The following is a 17,120-nucleotide window of genomic DNA, read 5'->3' as shown; positions in this document are numbered from 1 at the left end:
CAAGTCCGACTCTGAGTGCAGGTGAGTGAGGGACGATGAAAGGGGCCGCAGGGGGGTGACAAGGAGCTCAGCTGGACAAGGGGAACATAATAAAAAGTACATATATATATTGGTGGGCAGACAGGGGAAATTGGAAGTGCAGTTGGGGCAGGAGAAAAGTGTTCAGCAAAAAGGTACAAAAGCGCAAGAATCTCCTGCTGGAGGAAAGGGCATAGTTGTAAGTGGGATGATAACGGGCAATGGAGCAGAGCTAGAGTAAGTGGGAAGGAATAGCTTGAGGGTGAAAGGGCACAGGTAGAGGGGAGGTAGCAGACAGAGGCATGGCATGAAGCCTGGTACAATGGGGTTCAGGTAAGACGTGGGCACAATTAAGGGATATCGAGATGGTCCCCTGGGTGAGAGTTTGGAGAAAGGAGGAAATAAGGAAGCGCCAGGGCAGAGTAGGAAAGAGGCAAAGTGAAGTGACAGTTGAAGGAGGGCAGTTGGCTCCCCTCCGGGTTACGAGCGTATTAGCGCTTTCCTCTTCCCACCCAGAGGGGAGGAGACGGCTGCTCAGACTGTGAGACAGCGCGGGACAGGGCAGAGAGACAGTCCGGAGAGACTGCAGGATAACGCCCCCGGCAGCCCGACAGAGAACGTTGAACCCACAAGTACCTTCCAGGGAGAAAGAAGCGTTTACGATAAATTCCTGGAGCCGGAGCCCGGGGCGGTGTTTCACATGGCAGTGATCAGGGAGACTAGAGAAGCGCTGTGACATCGAGCGGTGAGTATCGGCCAGTAAGCTTTGCGCTGTGCCCCCGGCCAATGCCCTAACCTGCCTCCCAGTCCCGTGTCAGCTCCTGCTCTAATCCTTGCGCTGTACTCCGAGTGTAACTGTTTATATATACTACTCCTCATATACATACTCACAGCTGCATGTACTGAGCGTCTGACAATTGCACTCTGCGCACATTGCGCTGTAACCAGTAAGGGTTTTTAGCTTTGCTGTACTTCTGCCGATAAGTAACCTGAGAGCTGGGTTACATCTGATACTTCATACCTATTTTTAATCACAACCAAATCACTGAGGGATGAATGACCAAAGTCTCCTAAGAAAGTGTCCGTGCGACTTTCCCCTGTGACGCACAGCTGGGAGATGACGTGGTGTGACGCACAGTGTCCTGCTGTTTAACCCTACTCTGCCTGATCACTCACATCTTCTTATAGGTTGTAATATAGTAGTTCCCACGGATATACCGCTACAGCACAGATACCCGCCTGATGCCCCCCCTGTTGCTGAACTATATTTTCCTCTGGGGTTCACTGGGCTTGTTTCAGCAACAGTTGGAGGGCCACAACTAGACAATCAGGCGTGGGTATGAGGGTCCAAGGAACAGTGCAGTGTGCCAGGCTCAGTGCTGGCTGGAAAACTGGCAAACTGCTGGCATCTTGGAAGGATTCCATTTTCTATATAAACCTTTTCCCAAAACATGTCTCTTTAGAACAGATGCCAATATCATTTCAAGTGTAGAAGGAACTTGTCCAGTTAGCATTGATGTCTGAATCTGTTTTAGCATGCAGTAACTTATATCATGTCATAAAAATATTTTGCACCGCTGGTCCTTCTTTGCAGCGAGTCTATGCTACAGACACAGCACTAGGAATCTTCTTGTTGATACCCAGGGTGCTGTATGATACTGTACAAGAAACATGTCATATGTTGATATATTGTAGATTTCATATTTAATGTTCAAAAATACATTTTTCTTTTGATTTCTTGCGGAAAAGCAGCTATTTGATAGGTCATTTGTGAATGATCGGTTCTTTTATGTTATGGGCCCTATAATATATTTGAATAGTTATGGAGGGGTGTTATTGCATATATAGTGTATACAGCAGTTTTCCCCAAACAGAAGCTTGTGAGCAACATGTTGCTCTCCAACCCCTTGGATGTTGCTCCCACTGGCCTCAAAGCAGGTGCTTGTTTTTGAATTCCAGGCTTGGAGGTAAGTTTTGGTTGCATTTCGGGTACTGCCAAACAAAGCCTCAATGTAGGTTGACAATCCACATAGGGGCTTTCAAATGGCCAATCATAGCACTTATTTGGCACCCCAAGAACATTTTTCATGCTAGTGTTGCTCCCTAACTCCTTTTACTTCTAAATGTTGCTCACGGGTTCAAAAGGTTGGGGATCCCTGGTATACAGTATATAATATAGTATGGACTGATTCTCCAGAAGGCTCTGGGGGGTCTTCTGGATAACAGATCTTTCTGTAATTTGGATCTTTATATCTTAAGTCAGGGGTCCCCAACCTTTTTTTCCTGTGAGCCATATTCAAAAATAAAAAGAGTTGGAGAGCAACACAAATAAGGGCTGTGATTGACTATATGATGGCCCCTATGTGGACTCGCAGAATACAGGAGGCTCTATATAGCAGTACACTTGGTTTTTATACAACCAAAACTTGCCTCCAAGCAAGGAAATCCAAACTAGGCACCTGCTTTGAGGCCAACATCCAAGGCGTTGGAGAGCAACGTGTTGCTCGCAAGCTACTGGTTGGGGATCACTGCCTTAAGTCTACTAGAAAATCGTATAAACATTAAATAAACCCAATAGGCTGGTTTTGCTTCCAATAAGGATTAATTATATCTTAATTTGGATCAAGCACAAGCTACTGTTTTATTATTACAGAGGAAAAGAAAATCATTTTTAAAATAAAATTTGGATTATTTGGATAAAATTAGGGATGCACCAAATCCAATATTTTGGATTCGGCCAAATACAGAAGAAAATCCGAATTTGCATATGCAAATTAGGGGTGGGAAGGGGAAATAGTTTTTACTTCCTTGTTTTGTGACCAAAAAGTCACGCGATTTCCCTCCCCACCCCTAATTTGCATATGCAGCTTCGGTTCGGCTGGGCAGGATTCGGCCAAATCTGAATCCTGCTTAAAAAAGGCCGAATACTGGGCAAATCTTGAACCGAATCCTGGATTCGGTGCATCCCTAGATAAAATGGAGTCTATGGAAAAAGGCCTTTAATTCGGAGCTTTCTGGATGATGGGTTTCCGGATAACAGATCCCATACCTGTACTTTGAAATATTAAAGATACACATACACACACATATATATATAAATATATATATATATATATATATATATATATATCTCATCAATTACATTTCACTATGCAGAAGTGGATTATATTCTACAGAATAAAAGCTCCTATGATGTTGTCCTAACTACTCCCCCTGAGTGTTTATGATGGCACTTCCCGAGTATTTTCTTACATCATGGTACAGAATGATATAAAATAACTTGCTGTATTGCTGTTCCTTTTTATTTGTAATAATATTGGCGTTCAAATCTGCGAAAAGTCATATTGGCTGTAAAGGACTGAGTAGCGTGAGAAGATTAAAAATGTAAAGTGACCACTCTTCATTTGTTTGCAAAGGGGAGATAATCCTGGTAAAAAAAAGCAAAGCCTAGGTGGCTGTTGTTGAGAAAAGTCTTATTAATGAATGGTTACTGTAATCGGAAATGTACCTGAAATTATCTGTCGGAACTTTCCTACGATTCTAGTTATTGCTTATTATGTAAATACTTTATGGAGCAAGAAGAGCCTGCTGCCTTCGGGTCAGTAACCAAACGAATCTTACCTTACCTGGTGAGGAGGTATTCCTGAAATTGTATCTGTTTTTGCTAGGGTGCTGTCTGTGTACACAACATACAATGCAGTCTGCTGTATATAGTACCTGGGACAGTGATTTCTTTAGACACTGCCCAATACCTGGCAAAGAATAGACCAGAAAGTAAGACACATTATGGCTCCATCTAGATGTGGTGTATGTAAAATGCAGAGTTGCGCTGCAAAGTCCTCAGCCTCCATCTTCCCCTGTCTTCTGGTGTTTCACCGACATGGATCTTGCAGAAGCAGGCACAGTTGAATTTATGTCCGGAATTAGATTCAACTTTGAATGCTTTTGCTATTCGCATTTGCGAAACTGATAGATGAGGATCTAAAGACAAGGATAGATGGTGCTTGAGAACTACTCTGTGTAACTCAGCAGTTTCATGCCAGGTCCACATGCAGGGAAACCTTTGCATGGTGGAATAGATGTTGTGGGGAAGGAACTTGGAGAGGGGACAATGAAGGGGGGCTGAGGATGGGCTAGGGTTTAGTTTAGGGATGCACCAAACTCTCTTACAGCAGGATTTGGCTGAATCCAAGTATCTAGCTGAACCAAATCCGAACTTTAAGAAAAGCACAAAAATTGTTGTGCACAATAAACAATAAATAAAAATACATATTTGTATATTTTTTTTTCAGATAATTCAGTGTTTATACATCTTTTCTATGCAAGGCCAACTGAATGAGATTAGAAAGAGGGTATATTTTCCTTTTAATAATTCAACCCTCTCTCCAACATGTCAATTAAAGGAAAACTATACCCTCCATAAAAAGATATTGCATAAAACCCTGCTTCATGTAAAGTAAAACATTTTCATAATAAGATACTTTTTAGTAGTATGTGCTATTGGGTAATTAGAAATAGAAAATTGGCATTTTAAAAAACCTCCTGGGATCCTACGATTCACGGTGCACACAAACAAACCATATATGTTAGGTCGTATGAGCCAATTAACTGACAGAGTTCTGCCTTTTGCTTCCACACTTGTTCCTGTTCCAGTTAGAGCTGTGTTATTTCTGGTCAGGTGATCTCTGAGGCAGCACACAGAACATCACTAAATGTGGTTCAAGGCTAGAGATGTAAAAGGGCAATATTTACTTAAATACATATACCAACTGGGTAAGATTCTTTAATATGCCACTTAAAATCTCTGGCTTATAGTTTTCCTTTAAGAATGTTTTATGGTGACCATTGACAGTAGAAACAGAGAACATAATTAATAGGCTGTTGACTTTCCACTATTATGGATATTTATTATTATACTTTATTCATTTGCATGGGCCCCTTGCCTTCCACTGGTTATTAGGCTCAATACCTTAGCAATTTCATATCTGCTTAAATGTCAAATTAACACAAACAAAAAACAAACAGTTAAATAGTTTGAAATTCAAAGCACACAAATAAATAGTGAAGGCCAAGTAGAAATTGGTTGCCCTAAACTCCTGCTTATAAACAAAAAATATATTCTAAATATTCTCTGTGCACAGGGTGATTCCTTGTATATTACAGAAAAAATTAGATGTTAGACATAAAGTACAGTTATGGAACCTGTTATCCAGAATGCTTGGGATCTGGGGTTTTCTGTATAACAGATTTTTCCGTAATTTGTATCTCCATACATTTAGTCTACTAGAAAATCATGTACATATTAAATAAACTTAATAGGCTGGTTTTGATTACAGTAAGGATGGATGGTATCTTTGTTGTGATCAAGTACAAGGTACTATCTTATTATCAAGAAGAAAAGGAAATCATTTTTAAAAATTTGGATTGTTTGGATAAAATGGAGTCTTATGGGAGACAGTCTTTTCGTAATTCGGGTCTTTCTGAATAACGGATCTCATACCTGTACTATAGGGTAAATTCTAGAAAATGATACATTGTTTTTGGGAGAACAGGACTTTTTTGTTAATAATAATTTTACTTTCTGCAGCTCTTTGGCTCAACTGCTGAATAGGAGTGATGAAATGTTCACGTGGAAATATATTTGTATCTCTAATGGAAAGGGGTTTGGATTGGTAAACCTGTCTCATTCAGATCAGGAATCAAGCCAACACATTACATTTCAGAGTTAGGACTGTTAATGGATTTCAATTACAGGCATGCTATTGTATATGAAAAATGTTAATTTGCCACTGCTTTTTCATTAGGCAGTACTGAATATATACATATTAATACCCTACTATGTATTTAGGGGGGGGAATAAACGGGAGCCTACCTTGCTGTATAATATGCAATATATTCTTTTAAGCTCAGTGTTGGCATGCTGCATGAAATGACTAGGAAAGGAAACATTGAGAGCACTGAGTAAATAGTGTTTTTGCTGATGTACTGATAGCACAGCTATAAATGGGTTAATCACTCTTATCCGTATGTAATCCTCACCCATTGACTTTTCTTGTGCTTTTGCGTATACATGAGATAATTAAATACAAGGCTGGGGTTCTTTTTCTTGTCATTTTGGTGTTCTTCAATGTCAGTGTAAGAAAGAATGCATGAAGTGTCATGGATGCTCTGTTCAGAGTGCAAAGTATATTGTATGAGGTGAAGATTTCATTAGACTTTCCATGCAGATATGCAGTCTTATATATTTTCGAATAGTTGATAAAAATATTTATAAATGATCCTTTAATGTCATGGTGATGCTATAGTTATAGTTTTTCCATAATTTTTTCCACAAAGACCAAAAATAAAATCTCCCTTCCTTTTCAATGATGACCTCATGACTTTTGTGATGTCACAACTTATAGAACATGTACTGTCTAACAAGCTTCTGTTGCCTAGAAACCGTGACTCACATTCTGTGGACAATGTGCCTTTTCTTATTCATTTGTGTTTTCAGCATTGAAAAAATATCTGTAAGTAAGAGAAATACACTTTCATTTAACCAAAGTCATTGAAAACATCCGGTTGATTTATCGTATTACGCTGCCGTTACAGTTACTTCATAAACCGTTTCATTTACTGGGAAAATAAAGGTAAACAGAGTTGTCTATATATAGCTCTAGCAGACATAACCCAGTGTAGACAGTACAAGAAGGCATTATGTGCAGACCCTATTAGTATAGGCGTAGTTGTTTGCACGTGTCTTTGGGAAAACATTGGGAACAGAAAGGAGTCTGTATGTCCCTGCTAACCATTCCCATACCAGGAATAGACTGCATCCCACTCCACACTGCTAACTTTGTTCATGACTAGGGGAATAAAGTATTTGCTTATCTGGGATAAATATTCAATTATGATACCTGACCTTTTTGGGGGCACTTAAGCTTTGTGATCTCTGTTTGTAAAAGCTTGCATGTGTGTGCATTTGTACATATGTGAGTAAAGGATACATACTCCACTGTAACAGACTGAAAGATTCCTGAATAACAACCCCTCCAACCTTTACTTTCGCGAGTGCTATAAAACCTTTGCCCAAGCTATGCAGAGTAGGGATGGGCGAATATGACCCGTTTCGTTTCGCAAAAAAATTGCTGCTGGCGAAATGTCGCCAACGCCCATTAAAGTCTATGGGCGTCAAAAAAATGTTCACGCACGGCAAAATTATATTGAGTGCGTCTTTTTTTTTGTCGCACAATGGCATACAAGTCTATGGGCGTCATTTCCGAGGTGAAACAAGGTGAAAAAATTTGCCCATCCCTAATGCAGAGTCCAATACCTTCAGGTCCATTTTAGAGAATGCACATTGACCATGTTGTTTTTGGTTCTCAATGTCTAGAGTCTAGGGGGTCAATTTATCAAAGAGTGAAGTTCCGCCACTAGAGTGAAATTCCGCAGCTCTCAATTCATTTCTATGGGATTTTGAAAGGCTTATTTATCAATGGGTGAAAGTTCAGTCTTTGATAAGTACGCCTATAAAAATTCCATAGAAATTAATGGAGAGTGGCGGAATTTCACTCTAGTGGCGGAACTTCACTATTAACTTCACTCTTTGATAAATATACCCCTTTGGGAAGGTGGTGTGTCTACAAGCTGAAGATAATGATCTCAAATTACATTTTCTTTCCATTTCTTTGATAATTTAACAAATTGCCACTGCCAGTCCCCCTTAGTATTAGATTTGGAAGGACAATCTAACCCTGTTTGTTGTGTAAAGGGGTGGTTCTCCTTTACATTAACTCTTAATACGTTATAAAATGGCTAATTCTAAGCAACTTTTCAGTTGGTCTTTGTTTTTATTTTATTTTTATAGTTTTTGAATTATTTGCATTTTTCTTCTGACTGACTATGAAAATTCTCATTTATCCAGGTCATGCTATACAGTATCTTGTACAATTAAATCAAAGGCGCCTGGACATTTAGAGTTTTTTCATGAGTTCAACTGAAGCCCAGTTTCCTTTGACTTAAATCTGCTAGATACTTTCTTCTGACTCTTTCAATATTTCAAATGGAGTCACTTACCCCATTTTAAAAACAAATGCTCTGTAAGGCTACAAATGTATTGTTATTGCTACTTTATTCCCTTTCTATCCAGGCCCTCTCATATTCCAGTCTCTTAAGGTATAGACACACATGCGTTTTTAAGGCGTGGTAACAGTGCGGTTTTGAAAAAGGCAGACCGCTGCGTAAATACGCCAAAACTGCAAACTGGAGAGCATCTGAATAAAAATCTAAATAACCCAATAACCACAAATAATAATAAAAAAACAATTGCAAATTGTCTTTGAATATCTCTCTAAAAGTTAATTTAAAGGTGAACAACTCATTTAAGATCCCAGCCAGTGAGAAGCCACAAAGTATGTGGTGAAGTACTGCCTAAAATATGTATGTTATAAACTTAATGAAAGGGAACATGAACAACTAGGTAGAGGAAATATTTTTAATTGCTGTTAATTAATATCATTACTATCTATTAAAACCCTAAATGTGCAGTGACTGTGCCACTATAATAATCTAGAGAAAAATAGTAAAGATAGGAAACTCTCGAATAATTTGTCACATATAATATGTAAGTATATTCACAGACTAACACTGCGGAGCTGCATTCAGAACATAATGAAGGCTATACAAATGTTTGCTAAATATAGAATTTCCGGCAATATTTACTAATCTCATATTTGCAGCACATGTTCTTGTACCTGACCTAAAACCACGTCACCATGTATCCCATTTGCAATATTAGCGCTATAGCCTAAAGTGTCCAACTTTAGCCCCCAACCAGTATTTCAAAGAAAAATATACATTAGTTGCAGCAAATGTTTTTTTGTTCATTTATTTTCCTTCAGAGGGTATGATAATACTATTGGGTAGAGTAATGATTTGCTTGTTTTACTTATATAAGTGGACTGACTTGACATATTTTGTACCACACCAAATGTTTTTTTACCTATAGATGGTGCTTTTCTATGGATCTTGGTGTAACATGCCTTTAAAGGAATTGTTCAGTGTAAAAAACTGGGGAAATAGATAGATCGGTAAATAGCCTGTGTAGAATAGAAAATGTTTTCAATACAGTTAGTTAGCCAACAATGTCATTTATAAAGGCTGGAGTGACTAGATGTTGCACATAATTATCAGATCACTACTTTTTGCTTTGCAGCTCTCTTATTGGTTACCAGGCAGTAACCAATAATTGACTTGACGGTGGGCCATATGGGTCATAACTGGTTTTTTTTTTTTTATCTGCCTGCATTCTAAGGATCAATTGCAAACTCACTGAACTGTTATGTCCCATGTGGCCCCCTTCAAGTCTCTGACTAACTACGAGTTAGAGAGATGTAAAGCAGGAAGTTGCGTTCTATTCTGTTATTATTATTATTATTATTATGTATTATTAACATGTATTTTTAGAGCCCCCAACATATTGCACAATGTTAGACATCCAGTCACTCCAGCCTTTATAGATTACATTTTTGGCTAACTAGCTACATTTCCACAGCCTATCTATTTAACCAGTATTTTTTTTACACTGATCTGTTCCTTTAAGCAAAATGTCAGCTCCATTAATATGTACATGTTAATATGTAAACAACCAGTGTTTTGTTTACTCATTTAATAGTACCCCTTGTTATTGCTATTTAGACAAAAGTATCTATTTTCCTTTATCCTTGCTTATATCAGTAGTTCACCTTAAAGTAAACTTTTGGTATGCTTTAGACCATTTATGCCCAACCTTTTGAACCCCTGAGCAACATTTAGAAGTAAAAGGAGTTGGGGAGCAACTCTAGCATGAAAAATGTTCTTGGGGTGCTGTGATTGCCCATATGGTAGCCCCTAGGTGGATTGTCAATCTATATTGAGGCCCTGTTTGGCAGTGCACCTGGTTTTTATACAACTAAAACTTCCAAGCTTGGAATTTAAAAATAAACACTTGCTTTGAGGCCACTGGGAGCAACATCCAAAGGGTTGGAGACCAACATGTTGCTCACAATGTACTGGTTGGAGATCACTGCTTTTTACCTGTTATTTGGTTGTTAGGCTTAATTACTCTAGTAACCACAATGGAAGTTAGAAAAAGTATAATAGAGGACCTGAACCGAAAAATAAATCTAAGAATAGAATTATTAGATCCGAAATTAGAATTCAATCCTTTCTTTGGTTATAAGTGTCAATGACTCTGACAATGAGATAGCATTTTCAGATGCAGGCTAGAATGAGGCAGAATATAAAGGAAGAAAAATTTAAAATGAAGGCCAATCGCAAATCTCCATGTATAACATTTTAAACATAAAATAATTATTGAATGAAATAATGTGTTGCTAGGAAAAAGAGTTTTTTTTAGTAATGAAATGCTTTAGTTAATTGTTGAATGATTCTGTATTACGTCTTCTACTCTAGTTGCCTAGAGACCATAGTGGTGTATAGCTCATTTGTGCTCATTGCTCATATGGCTTTTGAAAAACGTGAGCAGTTTACAGAGGGATTTTTAAAGAGAAATGCTGACTCCTCTCAATTTTGGGTCAGCCAGAGTTCTCCCTGGATGGGTTGCCAAACTGGTTTTTCTGTCCCAATAACCAACTGTAAGCCTGTTGTCAAAACTTCCAAGAAGTCTCCCATTTGTAATGCGATATAGTGGCCGCATTCTCTTGGGGCCCTCCAGATGCTTGGGCCAATGCGAAGGCTCACGGAAAACTGCGTCCGGAGGAGGTTGGGGGACCCAGCTGCACGGCCTGCACCCGGGCCCGACCCTCCTTAGTTACGTTACTGGTCTTATAAGATAAGACTAATGAATAATACGTTTATATAAAATAATTTACACTGTAATAACAAAATAGTACTTTGTATTTGATCCCACTTAATTCGTCCTTATTGAAGGCAAAACAAATTTATTGGGGTTAATTAATGTTTCAATTATTTTTTAGTAGACTTGAGGGGGTGGATTGCCTTCCAGACAACTTTTATTATGTTATAGAATGACTGATTCTAAGCAACTTTTCAGATGGTCTTCATTATCTTTTCATAGTTTTTGAATTGTTTGCATTCTCGATAACAGGTTCCATACCTGTATTTACATAATGTCCTTGTCCCTAGCAGCCCTGTACGAAGTAAGATAATATAAATTCAAGACTTAACAGTTTACATATTAAGACAATTATTTCACGGTCTGAATTCACGTTACATTGCATAATGTTAGTAGGCAATAGGGGAAGGTCTCTGCACTCTAGAGCTTACAATCTAAAAGTGGATTTATTAACATAGGTGATAAATTGCACAGGTGCAGTTGCCTCTAGCAACCAATCAGCAATTAGTGTTGGTTGGTCTAGTATAAGTTAAAATATGAAAACAAAGATCTGATTGGTTGCTATGGGAAACTGCATTGGTATAATTTGCCGCCTGTCTTTGAAGATCACCCCAGAGCCTTTGGGTTGCTATTTAGCATTAAGTGACTTAGAAGCAAGAAAACAAAATTTGAATTCAGGGTAAATGACTTTCGGGATTTATCATTTTGCAATCAAACATTGAATCTAAATCCCAGCTGATGTATATTTTATACATACCTGAAAAGAGTGTTTCACTAGGTGATGAGTACAAGGTGCAAGTACTTCTCTTATGTTGATGAATCTATTCTTAGTAGGAAAACCATACATTTTGTGGTATATGACGGCCAAGCATGCAGTGATAGGAGAGTGGGGGAAAGCAGCAATCAAGCAACAGAAATATAATTTCAATACATGTGTCAGATCTGTTATCCTTTATACATAAAGCTCCAAATTACAGGAAGGCCATCTCCCATAGACTCCATTTTATTCAAATAATTCCTATTTTAAAAAATGATTTCTATTTTCTCTGTAATAATAAAATAGTACTCTGTGCTTGATCCTAACTAAGATATAATGAATCCTTATTGGTGGCAAAATAATTGTGAAATTAATGTTTAAATAATTTTTTAGTATTCTTAAATGAGAACGAAACCCCCTGCAATGTTAAGTCCCCACTGGCCCCCCTCCGTTGGCCGCCCACCCTGCACAGTCTTACCCCAGAATTCTGTCCCCTCTTGAAATAGTGATATGGAGATCCAAATTACAGAAAGACCCCGTTATCCAGAAAACCCCAGGTTTCAAGCATTCTGGATAACAGATTCCATCCCATCAGGCATGTTGTGATGCTTTCTTGCCCAAACTAAGCATGTTGCTAGCTGCTTTATCTGATTGGGCCTCCACTGGGTCTCCCTTAGCCTATTAAAACCCACCCATGTGTGGCAGTGATGGAAAACAAGTAGTGACTTTGAAGTGATGAGCAAAGCACAAAAATGATCTAAACATAGTTTCAAGGTTACAGGCGATAAGAGATGGTCCCATAGATTTAGTGATTCTATGGGAGTGGTATTGGGGGAAACAGATCAATGTGTCTTTGACAAGCTGAGCCTGAAGTCTGTACATGGAAGATGCAGCTGTTATGACTGAGATAAGGAGTGCGGAGCAGCAAGATGGGGATAATCTTGGAAATTCTTCCATGTCACCTGTTGCAAGAGCCATGTTTCCATTCTGTTTATGTTTTGCTGAATCAAAAATATATAGCTTCTATCATTGGGCATCATTTTTACTAAATTACTTTATGTAATGATTACAGTAGAGAAATTGGTAGGTTCATGTAATAACAGACACAAAGATTGCACTTTGTCTGGAAACAATAACAACCTACAAGTAGCATTTACTGGTCACTGCCTCATCTCAAAATGTACTGATCAGGCCAGACATTCTATCCAATAAAACCCATCATGTTTATACTTTTAAATGGGTGGTTTCTGCATACGGTAACTGGATTGCTTAATAGAAGGGACAGACATGTCTTCTGATTATTGTTTTATACTGCTGTTTTCTGCTGGGATCCGTAAAGATATCTGAGAGGAATTGCATTTGTATTTCCTGTAGAGCAGTAATATTAAAGAAAATAATATAAATATGCATATAATAATCCCCACTTTGCGAGGGATGATATTTTTATTTGGGAAGGTTACCAATAGAAGGCTGTCCACTGGAAAACATATAATTATATAGTAATATTTAGTAGTTGGCATCTTTTTGGCAGGCTAAATCTTAATTGTTCTCCACTTATTTCATTCAGTCTTGAAATAATTTATAATTCTAAAATGCCTTATGCTGTCCAGTCCCCTTGTGAGTGGGTACTCATAGACCACTCCTGCTATCTTGTATACAATATTTCAAAGATGTTAGCCTTAGATATCCTACTTCATACTCCTTCTATGTATACTTTATCCACAATGAATTTAATATGGATCACCATGCCATGTATAAAGCATATGACTTACAATAGTATATTACCTATATAAAGCTTATGAAGATGTAAAATTGTCAGCATTCTCAAAAACCAGTGTAGTGTGGTTCAGCCTATAGATTCTGTAATGTAAGTGGTCTAGAGAAAACAAAGGCACTGTTCCTCGTGTTACGAAGGATCAGAACAAGAATCCTATCAATCTAAGCATCAACGTATTCTGCAGTACTGCACAACAGATGGGTGTATACATCGAACATACATTGAATGAGCTTACCACTGTACACGTTGGGCCCGGTCGCACACACCCCAGACCTTCAGCAAAGGGAGCAGATACCAGGAAACTTGAAAAGAGGCTGGCACAAGCCTGGACCCACAAAAAAATGACCGATTTTAGCGAAGTCCGACCAATCCTTTGAAATTACCGTGCGGTTAGTGGGATTCGAACAATCGAACATCTTACGATTTTTTCGGCCGACATCTGTCAGGAAATTGATCGGCCAGGTCAAAAAATCTTTGTCAGTCCCAGTGCAATCTATCTATGTTTGCAGGGCCAAGCAGGCAGCTCCCCTTTGTTTTCCTGGCAAATTGGTCTTTTTAGTTGATGGACAATTCGTACGAACGTTCCGAGATAATCGTGGTCTCACAATGATGATCGGATCTTTTAAAAATCTCAACATCTATGGCCAGTTTAAGTCTGAAAATCTATCACTTTACAAAGGAGCAAAGTTCAAAGGAGGGTTACATTACACAATAAGCCTAAGGGGCAGGGCCGGGTCAAGGTATTTTGGCACCCTAGGCAATTGCTTCTTTTGGTGCCCCCCCCCCAACCAGTAGTCTCACATTACCATTTTCACCTTGGCATTTTACCATTTTGGTTTTTAATAAAGAAATCTACTATGTAAATTATACAAAATATGGGCAGCAGTATACCTAATCAGACTTTACAGTGTCATAGAGGCCCATTTAGTAACATATTAGCCATATTTAGTAATTTTCATGGTTTTTTAAACCAAGAAAAAACTCAATTCAGAAAAAGAAATCATTTATGAACAACTTTGAATGAGAAAACTATGATCGGAAAACGAAATGGGAAAAATACAAATGAAAATCCAGAAATCCCAATTTTTGTTGGGAAAGAATTTGAATCATGGTTTAATGCTCCACCTGACCATTCATCCAAAAAACCATAACACATATGACACAAGAACTCCCCAACCCTTAGTCAAAGCACACATACATCCTGTAGTAACATTGGTTGAAAAATGAAACACATCCATCGAGTTCAACCTTTTATGTCCATACAGAACCTACCAAACTGTTGATCCAGAGGAAGCACCCCTCAATCATAGTACACATAATCCTAAACAATTCCAGCACTGAAACCCCCCCCCAGCACACTCACACATATCACTCCCACCCAATGCCCAGATTGTCAGATAGAAATAGTAATTGTCAATACGACACAAACAAAAAAAACACACAATCACTGACACTTGTCAGTTATGGTTGTGAATTTACTTCTACAACCTTGCTCCAGTGCAATGGAACCAGGGCCACACCAGGATCCCCTGAATTCTCTGAATCAGTGCCCCACTACCTGCCCCTATGTATCTGTGCCAGCAGCCAGCCAATACAAATTTCACCAGGTCTTCTTAGTGCCAGGCCAGCTTCAGTAAATAAGTGCCCAAGTACAGCCATATTCGCCATTAAATATTTAATTAATAGGCCCCCACAACCTTCCCCCTGTGTACCTGTGCCAGCAGCCAGCCAGTTTGCCAAATAAAATTACCAAAAATGTCTGCAATATCCAAACGTTCATCTCTTGTGAGGCGAGCTAGAAAGAGCCACATCAGCGCAAGTACCACCAACCGTCACGCGCAGCCAGCGCCATCCACTGTGCATGCGTCCGACGAAATTAAAGGAAAACTATACCCCCAAACAATGAAGTTCTCTATTAAAAGATACTGAGTAAAACAGCTCATGTGTAAAACCCTGCTTCATGTAAATGAACCATTATCATAATAATATACTTTTTTAGTAGTATGTGCCATTGGGTAATCATAAATAGAAAATTGCCATTTTAAAAAATAAGGGCCGCCCCGTGAGATCGTAAGATTCACTGTGCTCACATACAAACCACATGTAAGGTCACATGAGCCAATTAACAGACAGAGTTCTGCCTTTTGCTTCCTCACTTCTTCCTGTTACAGTTAGTGTTGTAGTATTTCTGGTCAGGTGATCTCTGAGGCAGCACAGATAGAGTCACGAAATGGTGGTTCAAGGCAAGAGATGTAAAAGGGCAATATTTATGTAAATATATATTCCAGTTTGGTAAGATTCTTTAATATGTCATTCAATTTGATATAATCTATCTGTTGCTTAAGTATTCATTTTGGGGGTATAGTTTTCCTTTAAGGAACAGGGCAGCCGGAGGGGTGAAGAGGGAGCGCAGAAATGTGAAACTGCCGCTAAGATGGTTGGGGCGGGTGGTTATTAAACACATTTATAATGGCCAAAACAGAGCACCACATAGTAAAAAAAAAAAAAGTAAAGCAAGATACAAATTTTTTTTTCTCCTAAGTGCGCACCCCAATGATTGCGCCCTAGGCAGGCACCTACCCTGCCTACCCCTAGTTCCGGCCATGGTAAGGGGTGTGGTGAATGGGTCCCAGTGTGATCTGTGGTATCCGGTATTCTGTGTAAAAAAAAATACATGTAGAGTTTATTTTTTCCCTTTATATGTATTTCATTTTATACATTTTTTATTTAAGTTTAGCAATAATGCTTGCAGAGACTATTAAAGCCAGCTTAATTAGAGCATGCCTGATAGTTTCTTCTTGACTTTTAATGTTTCAAAGACTGACTTGAGAACCGTTGTGTGTATGTTTCATATCCACATTTATGAGTCTTAGATGAAGGCCCTTCTGATTTATAATCCTTCATATTGTAATTGAAGGCATAAATGGTCTGAAGGAGAACAAAATTCTCAGACAACCCTTGTACCCCTCAAACGTCTGCCCTCATATCCTGAAGAGGGAGGGGAGGGTGCTCTGGAGGGGGCTGGGGTTGTCCTCAGGGTTTTGTTTTTGCTAGAACTTTGGATCACTATTCTAATGGAGAAATCAAAAAGACTTCTTACAATATAATTCACATGGTGGTGCCTTTGTTTGTCCATCATTTGGTTTGGCAGAGCTTCTGGACATACAAATTAGTGAACCCATGAGCTCACACTATACATATTGCTCATGCCAGGAACCGGTACAAAGCAGCTGTGCTTCTGGACTCTTGTACAGTGCAACATTAATTTATGTTTCGACTCCTGAAATATCACCAAAATGTCATACTGTCTCAGGCCTTGTATAATTCATTGTAATCAATAAACAAATTCAGGCTGTAAAGAATTTCCAGTGTAAAATGACTTACGTGCTATGTAAACGGTAGCACTTAACGCTGTTTCTATAGTTAGCATCCCGTACTGTGTCAGAATTTTGCACTCAGCGACGCAACACCATAAAATTGTTCCACTGCTTTATAATGAATGTGATTGTAAATTTGCATACTGCAGCTTTAAGTGTCAATAGTGTATTTCTATGACATTTTCTAACCTCAATAGATCTGCAATTATAATGCAATAATATAAATGCAAGTTATAAACTAAATGGCAGTGTGTTGGGAATTCCTTAAATGAGAAGGATCTAGGGGTCTTTGTAGATAACAAGTTGTCTAATTCTGGGCAGTGTCATTCTGTGGCTACTAAAGCAAATAAAGTT

At 38.6% G+C, this 17,120-nt stretch overlaps 1 protein-coding gene across 1 annotated transcript in view; it reads left to right on the top strand.

The window, feature by feature from the left end:
* Positions 1-293: 293 nt before the first annotated feature.
* LOC108713497 (copine-2-like) overlaps positions 294-17,120 on the top strand; it is a 95,602-nt gene continuing 78,775 nt past the window's right edge. Inside the window, exon 1 of the mRNA XM_018257063.2 lies at positions 294-763. The gene's annotated coding sequence lies outside the window, so the exon portion shown is untranslated. The remainder of the gene's footprint in view (positions 764-17,120) is intronic.

Source organism: Xenopus laevis, chromosome 4L (genome assembly GCF_017654675.1).
Source record: "Xenopus laevis strain J_2021 chromosome 4L, Xenopus_laevis_v10.1, whole genome shotgun sequence".
In the NCBI taxonomy this organism is placed as follows: domain Eukaryota; kingdom Metazoa; phylum Chordata; class Amphibia; order Anura; family Pipidae; genus Xenopus; species Xenopus laevis.
This window is presented reverse-complemented; position numbering and strand designations above follow the sequence as displayed.